Consider the following 16,046-nt stretch of genomic DNA (forward strand, 5'->3'; position numbering starts at 1 on the left):
TAAATATATATATTAAAAAGGAAAAGAATTGCATGCTACATGCTAAAACAATATATAATTTTAAAATAAAAATACCTATTTTTATAACCGAATCTAAAATTTATAATCTAAAATTTATGTGTTGTAATCATTTACCTTTTGATGATTTTATGAAAGTAAAAAAATTGACATGCTGAAAATTGTGTAATTTTCTAAAAAGTTTTTGGCCTTAAGCTTCAGTTTGAACTGCTCTCACTGTCGACCAAAATGCTAATCAATTCATGTCTCATGGCACCATCTAGTGTCAAGGGTTGGCAATACAACTGGTTTACTAGAAAGAAGTTCGAACAGTCATCAATGCCTGCAGTGTTATCTTGGCATCCTTAAAACCATGCTGTGTATGTATAAACACAATATTTATACAATATATACACACATAGACATACATACACATATATACATACATGCACAAATATATGCTGTACATACACATATACACATATACATATATAATATATTTATATAATATATATTTATAAGATAATCACTAGACAGGCACTTGTGGTTCATGTCTGTAATTTTAGCTTCTCAGGAGGCATGATTTGAGGCCAGCCTCAAAAAAATAAAGTCAGTGAGACTACATCTCCAAAATAAGTAAAAAGCTAGCAACCTAGCACGCAAGCCAAACAAGCATAAAGCCCAGAGTTCAAATCCCAGTGCTACTCCCCAAACATAATCACTGTGGAGCCAGTGTGCTTTTTTTATCTGCAAAGGCCTATTTCCACTGTTCTTCACAGGTAGGAACCTAGTTTCATTCAACTCTATGACCTCCATACTGCACACATTGCCTGAAATAGGACAGGCCCCAGAGTAAATCTAGATTGATGAGAGTAGAAATATCAACAACTTGCTAGAAATTACATTTCAGGAAAACATTAGGAGGTTCAAACCATTGCCTTACCAGATAATATCTATTTATTTCCAAAGTATAACTAAACTGCCTCACAGTAAAGCAATATCGTTTCTTCTGTACATTGATTTCATTGAGGCTGTCTGCCTTTTGATCTTGATGGTCCAATTATGTAGCTGTCAGGAGTCTTTATTCACAGAAAATGCCTTGAAACTTTATGTCACTCTAGAGATTGAAACTGAGTTAAAAGTATGTATTGATAGTGTTCACATAATTTAAGGCACAACAGTCTCCTCTTTCTTGGCCTTGAAGCCTCTGGAATGGCATATCCAATTTCCAGGAGAAATAATTTACTCTATTTGCTTTTGTTCCCTGCTTGTTTATTTTGCAGAGGGAAGAAAATGGTTTGGGCTAGTAAGTTGAACTGTCTCAGATACTTCAACAAAACAGAATTTAAAAGCTCATATTTTCTTTCCTCGGGAGACGCATTTTTAGCAATAGGGTGGGGCATTTACATTTTTTGTACAGCTTTGAAAAGATAGTTCAGGTTGACTCTATCCACCAAGACACAAAAACTCATAAGACTCTTTCCAGACTTCACTTTTCCCTTGGAATCTTGAGAGGCTAGGTAGTCTGAGGATCCAGGCCTGATTTTAACCATTTCTGCTTTTTTTTCTACAGCAATCACAGAAGCTTTTTAGGAAGGAGGCCTTGTTTGGGGGTCACCCACACTTGACTAAAGAAAACATCACTTCCAGAACACTGATCTTTGTGGTACATGGTCCACCAGGACCATGCTCTTCTTCCCATCAAGGAGACCTGCTTTCAGCAATGTCTCCAAACTGACACCTCTCTCCCTGCTTTCAGGCCAGGGAGCAATGGCACATTGTTGTGTGGTCCCACTCCAACCCCCCCCCCCCCACCGCCCAACCCCCCCCAAGGAGTGTTTCCTCTTTGCCTGGAAAAGCCACTATTGCTGGGCTGGATGTCTGGATTCATAAAACTCTCAAACCCAAACTGTGACCCACAGTCCCTCAGGTGGCTTCTCTAATCTAGGGACCAGCCGACTTTCAGATCAACCTTAGCTAGGATAGATGAGTCCCTTGGGGACAACTACTAGTGTCCACTGGGAAGAGGCTGTGTCCTGTCTCCCTTCCCTTCTGTGTCCTCTTTCTCTGTAAATAGGTCTCTTCTGCAGCCTGTGGTATGCTCTAGCTCAAGCCAACACCTCCTGCTCACACTACTGCTTGTCCCTAGCCACACAGAGTATGGGAAGAGGGCACTGGGGTGGCAGGGGATGTTCTCACCGGTGAAGCATGCCAGAATGTCTCACTCTGCTCTCCATGAATCAGTAAAACTGAAGCTACCCCTGGCATGCACTGAAGAAGGGGCTCTGCTGAACTTGCTCTAAACCAAGGCCAAAGCTGTCACACCAGGCTGGTAGCAGGCACACAGCCTGGGGCATCAATCTAACTTTAGATGGTTTACAGGAACAAGCAGAACTCTGCCTCTCTATCCAGAAGCTGTCCAGCAGAACCTGCAAATTAATCCCCTGGCTGGCTCCCCAGGCACGGAGCAGCCTCCACCCTCCTGCTATACATTCTCTGTCCCACTTTTCCAATGTTACTGGTGTGGAAGGGGACAGGAGATACGTGTGGCCTGCCCCATGGGAAAGTTACCAGTCCTTCCACTATCCTGCCCTTGGCAGTGGCATGGGATCAGAATTCAGTTGGCTTTTGTATGGGCTTGCAGAGGCACAGGGGCCCAAGGAACAATCTCTTGCTCTTCCTGAGACAAGAGGATTCCTCGGCCAACAGAGAAGCCTCTTCTCGCTGGAGCTATGTTACTTATTTTTATCAAGAAAATGTGTGGATAATTAATAAAGAATCCTACCAAAAATAAAGTCACACGTAATGAAGGTTTTAAAATCTACGTTGAGCCAGGCACTAGTGACTCACAACTATAATCTTAGCTACTCAGGATGCTGAGATCTGAGGATTTTGGTTTGAAGCCAGTCCAGGCAGGAAAGGCTCTTATCTCCAGTTAAATTCCTAAAAACCAGAGATAGAGCTGTGGCTCAAAGTGGTAGAGTGCTAGCCTTGAAGAAAGAAAAAAAAAGCTTGGGGAGAGCACCGAGGCCCTGAGTTCAAGCCCCATGATCAACAACAACAAATTAAAGTTAAATAAATATAAAATGAAATGTACATTGAGAGGTTAAGAGGCTCCTTTTCACAGGCTAGATACTGTGTGTGTGTGTGTGAGAGGGTGGGGGGAGAGCGAGTACTGGAAATTGAAATTTAATTTGGTTCTTTGCTAAGAACACACTCCATTCACTGAGCTTCCTTCCTTCCCCTCTCCTGTCTTCCCTCCTTTTCTCCTTCCCTCCCTTCTTCCCTCCTTCCTTCCTTTCTTTCTTCTCTTTCTTCCTTTGTTCCTTACTTTCTTATTTTGCTTGTTTTTGTTGGGTTGTTTTTTGGTTTTGATACAAGGTCTTACTATGTGCCCCAGCTAGTCGGAAACTCTAAACCCTCCTGCCTCAGACTCCAAGGTGCTGAGATTACAGTGTGCACTACCACACTAAGCTAGATGTACCTCACATAAAGATATTAACTCTAGGGCTGGGAAGGTGGCTCAGTGGCAGAGTGCTTGCCTTGCATGCATGAGGCCCTGGGTTCGATTCCTCAACACCACATAAGCAAAAAAAGCCAGAAGTGGCGCTGTGGCTTAAGTGGTAGGGTGCTTGCCTTGAGCTGAAGAGCTGAGGGACAGCGCCCAGACCTAGAGTTCAAGCCCAGGACTGGCAAAAAAAAAAAAAAGGATAGTAATTCTATAAGACATATGAATGAATTCCATGTTCCTAGAAATAGGTATTTATGCTAGTTTATGTTAGAAGAAGGTATACTAACAGGGAATGTAAAGAGGAACTGTTTGTGATCATTTGGGTAAATGCCCAAAAGTGGGATTGCTGGGTCATAAGGGAGTTCTATGTGGGGTCTTTCGAGGAACCTCCATACTACTTTCCAAAGTGGTTGAACAATGCAGTAGGGTTCCCTTCTGTCCACATCCCCTCCAGCTTCTGTTGTTATTAAAGTTTTTATTATAACCATTCTAACTGGGGTGAGGTGCTATCTCAGTGTTGTTTTGATTTGCATTTCTTTTATGGCAAGGGAGGTTGAGCATTTCTTCATGTGTCTATTGGCCATCCTTCTTTCCTCTTCAGAGAAGTTTCTCTTTACGTCTTTAACCCACTTATTTATCGGGCGGTTGTTTCTTTGAGGATTTGTTGTTGGGGGATTTAATTTTTTGAGCTCCAAGTATATTTTAGATATGAGATCCTTGTCCCTTGTATGGCTAGTGAAAATCTTCTCTCAATCCGTGGGCTTTCTATTGATCTTGCTAGCTATGTCCTTTGCCATGCAGAAGCTCTGCAATTTCATGCAATCCCATTTGTCCAACCTTTCTTTGATTTGTTGTGTTTCTGGGTCTCTATTAAGAAAATTTCAGCCTGTGCCAAGGAGACCTAGGGTTTCTTCTATTCCATCCTGTAATGTTTTCAGGGTGTCTGCTTTGATTCTAAGATCTTTGACCCATTTGGAGTTGATTCTGGTGCAGGGTGATATATAAGGATCTAGCTTTAGTTTTCTACAAGTGATTAACCAATTTTGTCAGCACCATTTTCTGAAGAGGCTGTCTTTCTTCCATTCTATTTTTTTTAGCTCCCTTATCGAAGATTAGATGGCTATAGGTCTGAGTTTATTGCAGCATTATTTACTATAGCTAAGATATGGAACCAACCCAGATGCCCCTCAGTAGATGAATTGATCCAGAAAATGTGGTATATATACACAATGGAATTCTATGCCTCCATCAGAAAGAATGACATTGCCCCATTTGTTAGGAAATGGAAAGACTTGGAAAAAATTATATTAAGTGAAGTAAGCCAGGCCCAAAGAAACATAGGTCCCATGGTGTTTCCATTATTTGCATTAACTAGTATATGTCTGAGACAAGCAGAAATGGTCAGTTAAGTTAATGTTAGGCTAAATGAACCCCAAGATAAGGACTTAGTTTTCTTTCTTGCTATTGTTTCTAACACATGTATAAGATGATTTCTTTGTTGCTTTGTATGTCCCTCCCCCCACGGTAAAACCCGTTTTCACTGTATTTGATGTTGGTATAATTTTTGGAGGGGAAGGACAAAAACAAACCGTTTAAATAGGGATACAGGTGGACCCATTGCAACAATGAGATATGCAAGACGTTATGTCGAAAAATGAACTTTACAATTTTGTCGGGGGTTGGGGGGATGGAAAGGGAAGGAAAGGAAGGGGAAACAAAGGAGGAGGCTACAATGCTTGATCAGAAATATACTCATTACCTTGCCCATGTAATTGTAACCCCTCTGTACAGTATTCTCACACACACACACATACACACAAAAATTATTTTTTTTAAAGATGTCATAACCTACGCAGCATTTTGTTTAAAGCTCTGTGTGTGTGTGTGTGTGTGTGTGTGTGTGTGTGTGTGTGTGTGTGTGTATGTGTGCGGTATTAGTTTTTTGTACTCATAGCTGGCTCTCTACCATTTGAGTCAGCTCTGCTTTGTTATTGATTACTTTGAAAACATATTGTCTCCTTTGCTGATAGAATGTTGTCACTGATTAAAATATTTCTGCACTGGGGTTATAACCCCTCTGTATGGTATTTTCACAATAATTTTAAAAAACTTATTTAAAAAGAAAGAGTGAGCATTATGCCCACCATTGGTCCTCAGCTCCACCCAGACTTGAGCTCCTCCTGCCCCTGGAGTTCCTGCCATACAGCTGTCCCCTCCCTCCCTCCGCCCTGAACTCCCATCTACCTCACTTCCTACCCCCAGACCCTGCTGCTACCTATAGTGGAGGCCGCCATGTGCTTTCTCTGTGGGAGAAATATGGCTGCTCTAATAAACCTTGTAATAATCTTTCTCCTGTGCCTGCCTGCCTCTTCATGGTCCCCTGGCATGGACATGACGGATCTTTCATTGATCCTTCCAGTAACAGTTGTGCATGATTTCACTGAACTTTGTCTACTTTGCTACTACTCTGGCAAAGACACTTGAAGCCTTTTCAAAGGTAAGTGATCCATGAACTTGGCTGTGGAGCTGGGTGCCCTTGTTTGCCTTTCCCTCTGGGCACAGTAGCCAGCTCTGGTTTCTGGAGAAAATCCACTGGTAGGATGGTAGCACAGGAGGACTGTGTGCCTTCATGGTCTTTCCTGTGAAGGGAATCGGTGTCCGCTCAGCATGTGAGGGACAGGGCTGTCAGCCAGCCTGAGGTGCCAGCTACAGCATGTGACTCTGCCCCCAACTGGCACTGAACCTGCCTGGCAGCTTTCCATCACATCCTGGTACTTCTAGCTTTTTCTTATCCCTTCTCTTTTCATCTTTTAGTGTTTCTTGAACTCCTACTTCATTCAATGCAGATTGACTCTCGCTTTACTTTTATTTGTACTGCTATAAAATACCACAGGATCTTTACAATAGGAAAATAAATAATAAAGACTGAAATAGTGAACCATTGAATTAACTGCTTCTAAGTTCTCAAATAAATAAATTCTCAAAATAAATTCTCTCTTTCCCTCAATTGACATAACATAGACCTGAAGTAACAGAACAAGGAAGAGAATCTGAGGAAGTCATCCCAAGTGGAAGCCAAATATGTTCTCCAGAGCTGGAAATCAGAGGGGATAGCTGCTCTGTCTGATAGGTCACAGCGTGATCTAAAGCATATGTCCAGGCACAACTCGTGCCCTTGTTGGTGTGAAGGACTTTTTTCAGCTGTAATTAAAGATCTAGAAATAAGAGCCTCATGAATTGGAATGAGCCATAAGTTCAATAATGTGTCTTAGGAAAAAAAAGATAGGAATGTAGCTCAGTGGTAGAGCAGTTGCCTAACGTAAGCAAGGCCCAAAGTTTGATCACCAAAATTTAAAAAAAAAAAAAAAAAGAAAGAGAGTAATGGTGAGAGGGAGGGGCAAAGGAGGGAGAGGAAGGGAGGGAAGAAGAGAGGAAAGGAGAGAAGGGGAAAGAAGGAATGGAAAAAGGGAGGGAGATAATGCAGATGCACAGAAATGAAGGCCAAATGAAGCCTGGGGCAGTAATTGGAAGGCAGCCACAAGCCAAAGAATGCCAGAAATTTCTGGCCACCACTAGAGGTGAGGAGGGAGGCCAGGAGTTGATTCTCCCTTAGCCTCCTGAAGGAACCAGCCAGAAGAGACCTCCACAGCAGTGAGAGAATAAATATCAGCTGTTTTCATCCTTTCAGATTGTGGTAACTTGTTACAGCAGCGCCAGAAACTGATCTATTATGTTAGGCCTCAGGATTCTAAATCACATTGATTCATGTCTTATGTCTTAAAACCTTACTCTGGGGATGTGAAGGGTAAACAAAGGAGGAGGCTGCAATGCTTGGTAAGAAATGTACGCATTATCCTGCCCATGTAATTGTAACCCCTCTGTACAGTATGTTCACAAATAAAATAAAATTAAATTTAAAAAAAAATAAAACCTTACTCTGAGAATTTAACTTAGATTGAGAGCGTATTTTGTTGTTGTTGTTGTTGCTGCTGCTGCTGTTAACTTCTGTGACAGGCTTTGAAAAAGTATCCCAAGTACTAAGTAGTAACCTTGTCAATTAAATGGGAGGAGTTTGTGCTTTAGCATAAACATTCTAATTCTCCAAAATTTTACATACTTGCAAGATGTTTTACCATCACCTACTTACATGTGGTTTATAAACAATTGAATGGTTTATGTAAGTATTAAAAGATAACCAAATACAGTTAATGAGAGCATGATTGCTGTTATTCAGATTATATATTCTACTATGGAATCACATTCTTTACACAGCAAAAAAAAAGGTGTTTTGAAAGAAAGAAGAAAAAGAAAGGAAAGAAAGAAAGGAAAGAAAGAGCAGAAGGAAGAAAGGAAGGAGGGAGGGAGGAAAAAAGCAAGCAGGTGATAAGATAATAAGCAATAGACAAGGCAAAGATGAAAGAGGGCTGGGGGTGATGACCACACATCTTAGTTCCTCCTCCTTACTTGGCAGAGATAAGAGAATCACTGTCCTAAGTGGTAGAGAGCTTGCCCTAGCAAGCTCAAGGCCCTAAATTCAATCCCCAGCACTACCCAAGAAGAAAAATAAGACAAAATGTTAAAAGAGAAAAAATACTAAGGTAACAGTATAGGACAAAAACAGAGACAATTAGTGATGAACATTAAGTTCATGTTCGTATTCAGAAGAAAGAGATTTATGAGAAATTAAAAGAAATATTTCATAAAATTATCTTTAAAGAAACTTAACAAAGTAAATGTGAAGTTTCACATGTTTATTATAAAATAACCTGAGTGTTCTTTTCACTCTGTAAATGATAGCTGATGGTGTAAAGTTATCTTTAGAAATTTGACTGCAATACCTGATTTCACCAGAGGATGGTAGGATAGGGTCAAAACATATGAAAAAGGGCTAGTTTGTTTCTATTTTTCTCCCAGGAGTTCACAATGGTACTAAAGTGTTATGTCTAATTAGTATCATTGCCAAAACCTAGTTAGTTTACATAAAATTAAATATATATATATATTTGCTTGATTGATTTCCTTGTTAATTTCTTTGGGATTAAAAAACAAAAGGGGGGTTGGGAATTTGGCTCAATGGTAGAGTGCATGCCTTGGATGCATGAGGCCCTGGGTTCGATTCCTCACCACCACATAAACAGAAAAAGCCAGATGTGGTGCTGTGGCTCAAGTGATTGCCTTAAGCTGAAGAGCTGAGGGACAGTGTGCAGGTCCAGAGTTCAGGCCCCACAACCGACGAAAGAAAGAAAGAAAGAAAGAAAGAAAGAAAGAAAGAAAGAAAGAAAGAAAGAAAGAAAGAAAGAAAGAAAGAAAGAAAGAAAGAAAGAAAGAAAGAAGAAGAGAAAGAAAGGAAGGAAGGAAGGAAGGAAGGAAAAAGGAAGGAAGGAAGGAAGAAAGAAAGGGAGAGAGAGAGAGGGAGGGAGGGAGGGAGGGAGGGTGGGAGGGAGGGAGAGAACGAAAGAAAGACAGACAGAAAGAAAGAAATGAAAGACAGAAAGAAATGAAAGAAAGGGGCTGGGAATGTAGCTTAGTGGTAGAGTGGTTGCCTAGCATGCATGAAGCCCTGGTTCTGATTCCTCAGTACCACATAAGCAGAAAAAGCTGGAAATAGTGCTGTGGCCCAAATGGTAGACTGCTAACCTTGAGCACAGAGAGGCTCAGGGACAGAGCCCAGGCCCTGAGTTCAAGGAACGGCAAAAAAAAAAAAAAAAGGTAGAGGAAGAACTCTACTCTGGGACAAAAAATTATAGCATACAACTTCCTTATCATATCAGGTTGACTTATGAGATTATTCGATACACTGCCAATAATGTACTGAGTTGATTTGTAAGAACTTTACAACGTTGTACCTAAAACTAGCTAATGACTCATAGCCATCCATTGAAGAACATTAAACATTGGAGGGAAATCATGAAGCCTATGTTTCTTTGGGTCTAGATTAGCCAAAGGACAAAGGATGAACCAATGGAACAGCAATACTCACAAGACACAGTGTTGGAAGTGAACTTCACAATTTGGGAGAGAGAGAAATGGGGAGAGGGGAAAGTGGGAGAAAAGAAGGGAGGGCTTAATCATGTACTTGTTACCTTACTGACATAGTGGTAATCTGTCTGACATCATCCTTACAATAAAATTAAATTTAAAAAACAAAACAAACAACAGCAACAACAACAAAGTCAGAGCACTTAGCTAGTGCCTGGAGAGTTCCCAGTAGGAATGAAAACTCCCAGTATAAACCCACTCCATCTTATCCCTCATTAATGCCCTCTTTTATGTTGGCTCTCTCTGATGGTTTTGCAATAATAGATGTAGGACAAATTTCTAGAGATGCCACTATTGGGTTGAGTCTATTTTCCATTTGAAGAGTTATTGTGCCAAATGGTCCATCAGCTCCATGAGGTGGCGCTCATGAGCACTCACTTCCCAGAACCCTACACGCCACATTTGCATTGTCCAAGGCAAAATAGGTGCAATCTGATAGGTGAAAAAATACTATCACTTTGCTGTTTGCATTTTGTAACTATTGCATGAAACTGAGCATTTTTCACAGACTTATTAGCCATCTGTATTTTTATGAACCACCTGTCAAAATATTTGCCCATTTTACCATTATTTTTCTTAAAATTTCTAAGCATTTTTCCATATTAAAGAATTAACCTAGTCTGTGATATGTGATGCAGCATTATAATTTTAAAAGATAATATTTGTAGCTCTAATTTTATATATATCACATAAACAGTTATTTCATCTACAGAGACTGAAACAGAAAACTATAATAAAATAATTAAGACTTTTTTTATTGTTAGAATATACTCAAAATTTTACTGTTCAGAAACCAGGTTTTCAGACTCCAGGTCTAAAATCCAGGAGTCCCATTTCAGGGCCAGCCACTCACCCCCATATGCAAAATAAAGAAACATGGTGAAGGGCCGAGATAGGACATGTATTATGTGGCAACTGTGGGAAGACAACACTTTAGTACATTTCCACTATCCTTAGAAATACAAATGCTGGCCTCAGGTTTAATTGGAAAAATTAGGGAGAAAAACATATGCACAGTTAAAACACTTATAAGTCACAGGAATGGCCTGTTTGACCATTTGCTCAGTCTTTGGAAGCCTGGAGGGTGGTAGTAGCATTTGGCTGCTTTCTTCCAAGATAAGAAGTTGGCATTTCCTGCCAGAGGGGCAGTTTGCCTGTTTAGTTTGTATATGTGTTTGTATATGTGTCCTTGATCTCAGGGCCTGGGTACTGTCACAGAGCTTTTTAATCTGCTCAAGGTTAGAATTCTGGAGCCACAGCTCCACTTCTGAATTTTTGGTGCCTAGGTTGGCTTTGAAACATGGTCCTGAGATCTCAGCCTCCTCAATAGCTAGTAGTACAGGTATGAGCCACCAGAGCCCAGCAGTTTGCCTTTTGTCAAATGTTGCTAGTTTTTAGCTCCCTAATCGAACATTAGATGGCTATCTGTTTTTAGGTTCATTTCTGGGTTTTCAATTCTATTCCATTGGTCCTGAAGTCTGTTCTTGTGCCAGTACCAAGCTGTTTTGATTACTATGGCTTTGTAGTAGAGTTTGAAATTTGGTATTGATATTCTTCCAGCACTGTTCTTTCTGTTAAGGATTGTTTTTGCTATTCGGGGTCTTTTATTGTTCCATATGAATTTTTGGATTGCCTCTTCTATTTCCTTGAAGAATTAGGTTGGAATATTGATAGGTATTTCATTGAATTTGTAGATAGCTTTGGGAAGTATTGTCATTTTCACGATGTTGATCCTTCCAATCCATGAGCATGGGAGGTTTTGCCACTTTCTAAGTTCTGTTTTGATTTCCTTTTAAAGGTTTTTAAAGTTTTCATCATAAAGGTCCTTCGCTTCTTTGGTTAAATTAATTCCTAGGTATTTTCTTTTTTGTGGGGCTATTACGAATGGAGTTGCTTTTCTGATTTCAGTCATGCTTTTCTCATTGTTGGCATACAGAAAAGCCATTGATTTTTTAGGGCTAATTTTATACCCTGCTACTTTGCCAAAGTTTTGGATCAGCTTGAGTAATTTGGGAGTGGAGTCCGTGGGATTCTTTAAATACAAGATCATGTCATCTTCAAAGAGGGAGAGTTCATCTTTCCGTATTTGGATCCCTTTTATGTTTGCATCTTGTCTTATTGCTGTAGCTAGGCATTCTAATACTAGATTGAAGGGAAGTGGAGAGAGTGGACATCCTTGTCTAGTTCCTGAGTTAAGAGGAAATGTCTTTAGATTATCACCATTAAGTATAATGCTGGCTGTAGGTTTGTCATACACAGCCTTTATTGTACTGAGGACTGTTCCCTGGATTCCTAGTTTTTCCAGTACTTTCATCATAAAGGGGTGTTGGATCTTGTCCAATGCCTTTTCTGCATCTATTGAGATAACCATGTGGTTCTTATCCTTGCTCTTGTTGATGTGATGAATTATATTAATTGATTTGCGTATATTCAACCAGCTTTGCTTCCCTGAATGAATCCTGTTTGATTGTGGTGTATGATTTTTTGGATGAATCAATCGTTGAAGTTGATTGGCCAAAATTTTATTGAGAACTTTTGCATCAATGTTCATCAAAGAAATGGGTCTATAGTTCTCTTTCTTTGACGAGTCCCTGCCTGGTTTGGGGATGAGGGTTATGATGGCTTCATAGAATGAGTTCAGTAATGAACTTTCATTGTTGGTGGGAGTGTAACTTGTTCAACCACTTTGGAAAGTAGTATGGAGGTTCCTCAAAAGACTCCACATAGAGCTCCCTTATGAACCAGCAATCCCACTTCTGGGCATTTACCCAAATGATCACAAACAAGACCATACTAAAGCTACCATCACAACTATGCTTATTGCAGCATTATTTATCATAGCTAAGATATGGAACCAACCCAGATGCCCCTCGGTAGATGAATGGATCAAGAAAATGTGGTATATGTACACAATGGAATTCTATGCCTCCATCAGAAAGAATGACATTGCCCCATTTGTTAGGAAATGGAAAGACTTGGAAAAAATTATTTTAAGTGATGTAAGCCAGGCCCAAAGAAACATAGGTTCCATGGTTTCCCTTATTTGCAATAACTAGTATATGTCTGAGACAAGCAGAAAAGGTCAGATAAGTTGATGTTAGGTGAAATAAACCCCAAGGTAAGCATTCAAGTGTTTTATTTCTTTCTTGCGATTGTTTCTAACATATTAATAAGGTGATTTTTTTGTTGCTTAGTATGTCCCTCCCCCACAGTATAACCCCAGCTTTCATTGTATTTGATGTTGGTATAATTTGTGCAGGGGAAGGGCAAAAACAAATCTTTTAAATAGGTATACAGGTGGACCCATTGCAACAATGAGATGTACAAGTTGTTATGTCGAAAATTGAACTTTACAACTTTGGTGGGGGAGGGGAGGGTGGGGGGAAATGGGAAGGGATTGGAAGGGAAACCAAAGAGGAGGCAACAGTGCTTGATAAGAAATGTACTCATTACCTTGCCCAGGTAATTGTAACCCCTCTGTATGGTATTTTCACAATAAAAAAAAAGTTGCTAGCTGATGAATCCTGTCTTTTCTGGAGCATAAGGTAGTGGTAAGCTGACTTGGGAAAGGAACAGTTCAAAGAGCACAGATGCAAAATGTGGCAGGGGGTAGGCTAGATGTTCAGCTTTTTATCTGCGTTAAGTTCATTTGCAGGCACAGAAAAATCTATTATGTGGTTTCTTGCAGGTCTACTTAATGAAACAAATTAAGTGATATCAACCAATGAATCACAGGCTTACAATACTTACTTCTCTACTCATACCAGTAATACACAGATATATTTCAGGCCTTATGTCATTTTATAGAAATATACTGTACTAGAAGATAGGACAATTTGCTTGACCATAAAGAATTGAGTTTTTCTCTATTATAAAGCTGAAGTTATTTAAAAAACAAAAATAAAACAGCTTGATACTAACATAGGAACAGGACTGAGGACAAATGGAATAGAACTGAAGACCCAGAAATGAACCCACAGAGTTATGGTCACTTAATGTTTGATATGCAAGTCAGAAACATAGGATGGCAGTAAGATAGCCTTTTTAACAAATGGTGATGGCAAAATTGGCTATACATGTACAGCAAACTGAATTTAGATCCTTATATATCACCCTGCACCAGAATCAATTGCAAATGGATCAAAAACTTCAAGATAAGAGCAGATACACTGAAAATAGTACAGGAAGGGTTATAGGGGATATGCTAGGGCTCCTTGGCACAGGTGGAAACTTCCTAACTAAAGATCCAGAAATACAACAAATCAAAGAAAGGTGGACAAATGGGATTGCATTAAACTTTAGAGCTTCTGCATGCCAAAGGACATAGCTAGCAAGATAAATAGAGAGTCCACAGATTGGGAGAAGATCTTCACTAGCCATACAACAGACAAGGGCCTCATATCTAAAATATATTTAGAGCTCAAAAATTAAATCTCTCAAAAACAAATCCTCAAGGAAACAACAACCCCATTAGTAAATGGGCTAAAGACTTAAAGAGAGACTTCTCCAAAGAAGATATAAGAACAGCCAATAGACACATGAAGAAATAAAAGAAATACAAATTAAAACAACATTGAGATGCCACCTCATCCCAGTTAGAATGGCCATTATCAAGAAAACTAATAATAACAGATGCTAGCAGGGATGTGACTGAAAGGGAAATGCTACTACATTGTTCATGGAAACTTGTTTAACCACTCTGGAAAGCAGAGTGGTTAAATGGAGGTTCCCCAAAAAACTTAACATAGAGCTCCCTTATGACCCAGCAATCTCACTCCTGGCATTTACCCAAATGACCACAAACAAGGCCATACCAAAGGTATTAGCACAGCCATGTTCACGGTAGTATTATTTAGCTAAGATAAGGAATCAACCCAGATGCACTTCAATAGATGAATGGATCAAGAAAATGTCATATGTATATATACATATATATATACATATATAATGGAATGTATATACTTATATATATACATATATAATGAAATTATATGCTTACATCAGGAAGAATGACATTGCCCCATTTGTAAGGAAATGGAAAGACTGGGAAGTAAACCCAAAGAAACAAAGCCTGCATGGTCTCCCTCATTTGTAATAACTAGAATATGTTTAGGATATTCTTATCAGAGGACCACAATAGCTCAATAGCTATGTATGACATATAAAACAATGCTTATTGAAATGGATTACAAGAAAGGAAACAAAAGGAGATCTTTAGTGTACTGTATGCAGTTATTCCTTTTTTCTTTCTTTTTCCTCCTTTGGTTTATTCCCTGTTGTCAGTGTTTTTGAATTCTGTATCCTTTGTCTTCTATTTAAGTTTATCTGATTTGGGGAAGGGAAGGGAAATTACAGAAACAGTAGGACAAAGAGTAAACCAATGCAACAGTGATACGCACTAGACACTATGTTGGAAATGAATTTTACACCTTGATGAGGGGAGAAATGGGAGGAAGGAGGAGGAGACAGAGATGGGGAAGCAGTAGAAAATGAAGGAGGGGGTAACACTGTTCAAAAAAATGTATAGCTGGGGGCCGGTGGCTCACACCTGTAATCCTAGCTATTCAGGAGGCTGAGATTTGAGGATCGTGGTTCAAAGCCAGCCTAGGCAGGAAAGTCTGTGAGACACTTATCTCCAATTAACCACCAGAAAAACCAAAAGTGGTACTGTGGCTCACCTGGTAGAGCGTTAGCCTTGAGCTGAACAGCTGAGGGACAGCACCCAGGCCCAGAGTTCAAGCCCCATGACCAACCCCCCCACCAACTTAGTGGTAAAATGCTTGCCTAGCATTCATGAAGCTCTGTGTTTGATTCTCAGTACCACATAAACAGAAAAAGCCAGAATTGGTGCTATGGCTCAGGCAGTAGAGCTCTAGCCTTGAGCAAAAATAGAAGCTCAGGGCCAGTGCTTTGGCCCTGAATTCAAGCCCCATGACTGACCAAAACTAAAAGAAAAAAAAAAAGAATTGAGTTTTAGAATCCATCACTTTTAATGAGTTACATATAATTATGTTATGGTGGGTATGCAGAATCAGGATGATTAAATACTAGAAGAAACCATTGCTAATTAGTTACTAGTAGAAAAAGAAGATGGCCCCATATCTTTTGTCCACCGGTAGGTGTAAGGTCTGCTAGGGACTGCCTCAGTTATCTAGGTGACACAGATCCTGGGTGGAGTCTTGGGGACAGGTGTTAAGAGGCATCTGCATGGCCTTCCCTGGCCACACCTTCCCTCAAAATGGCCACACCTTCTCCCCACCCCTGCCCTAGGTAAACCCAGCCAGACAGCGGCTCACCCACTTTGGCCATGCATTTCCACCATGCACATCCTGGCAGCAGTTCAAAAGAAAACTTCTGTTTCTGCCTGAATACCTTAAACCTAACAGTTAATACTGGAAAGAAATTACCGCCATCTGACTGTGTAAAATTCTTATTTTCTAATGAATAATACCCCAAATTGAGTGCAGAAACTTTATCATAAAGTTTACAAATGCTTGAG

The sequence above is a fragment of the Dipodomys spectabilis genome, unplaced genomic scaffold (assembly GCF_019054845.1).
Source record: "Dipodomys spectabilis isolate Male_0828 unplaced genomic scaffold, ASM1905484v1 ptg000387l, whole genome shotgun sequence".
In the NCBI taxonomy this organism is placed as follows: Eukaryota; Metazoa; Chordata; class Mammalia; order Rodentia; family Heteromyidae; genus Dipodomys; species Dipodomys spectabilis.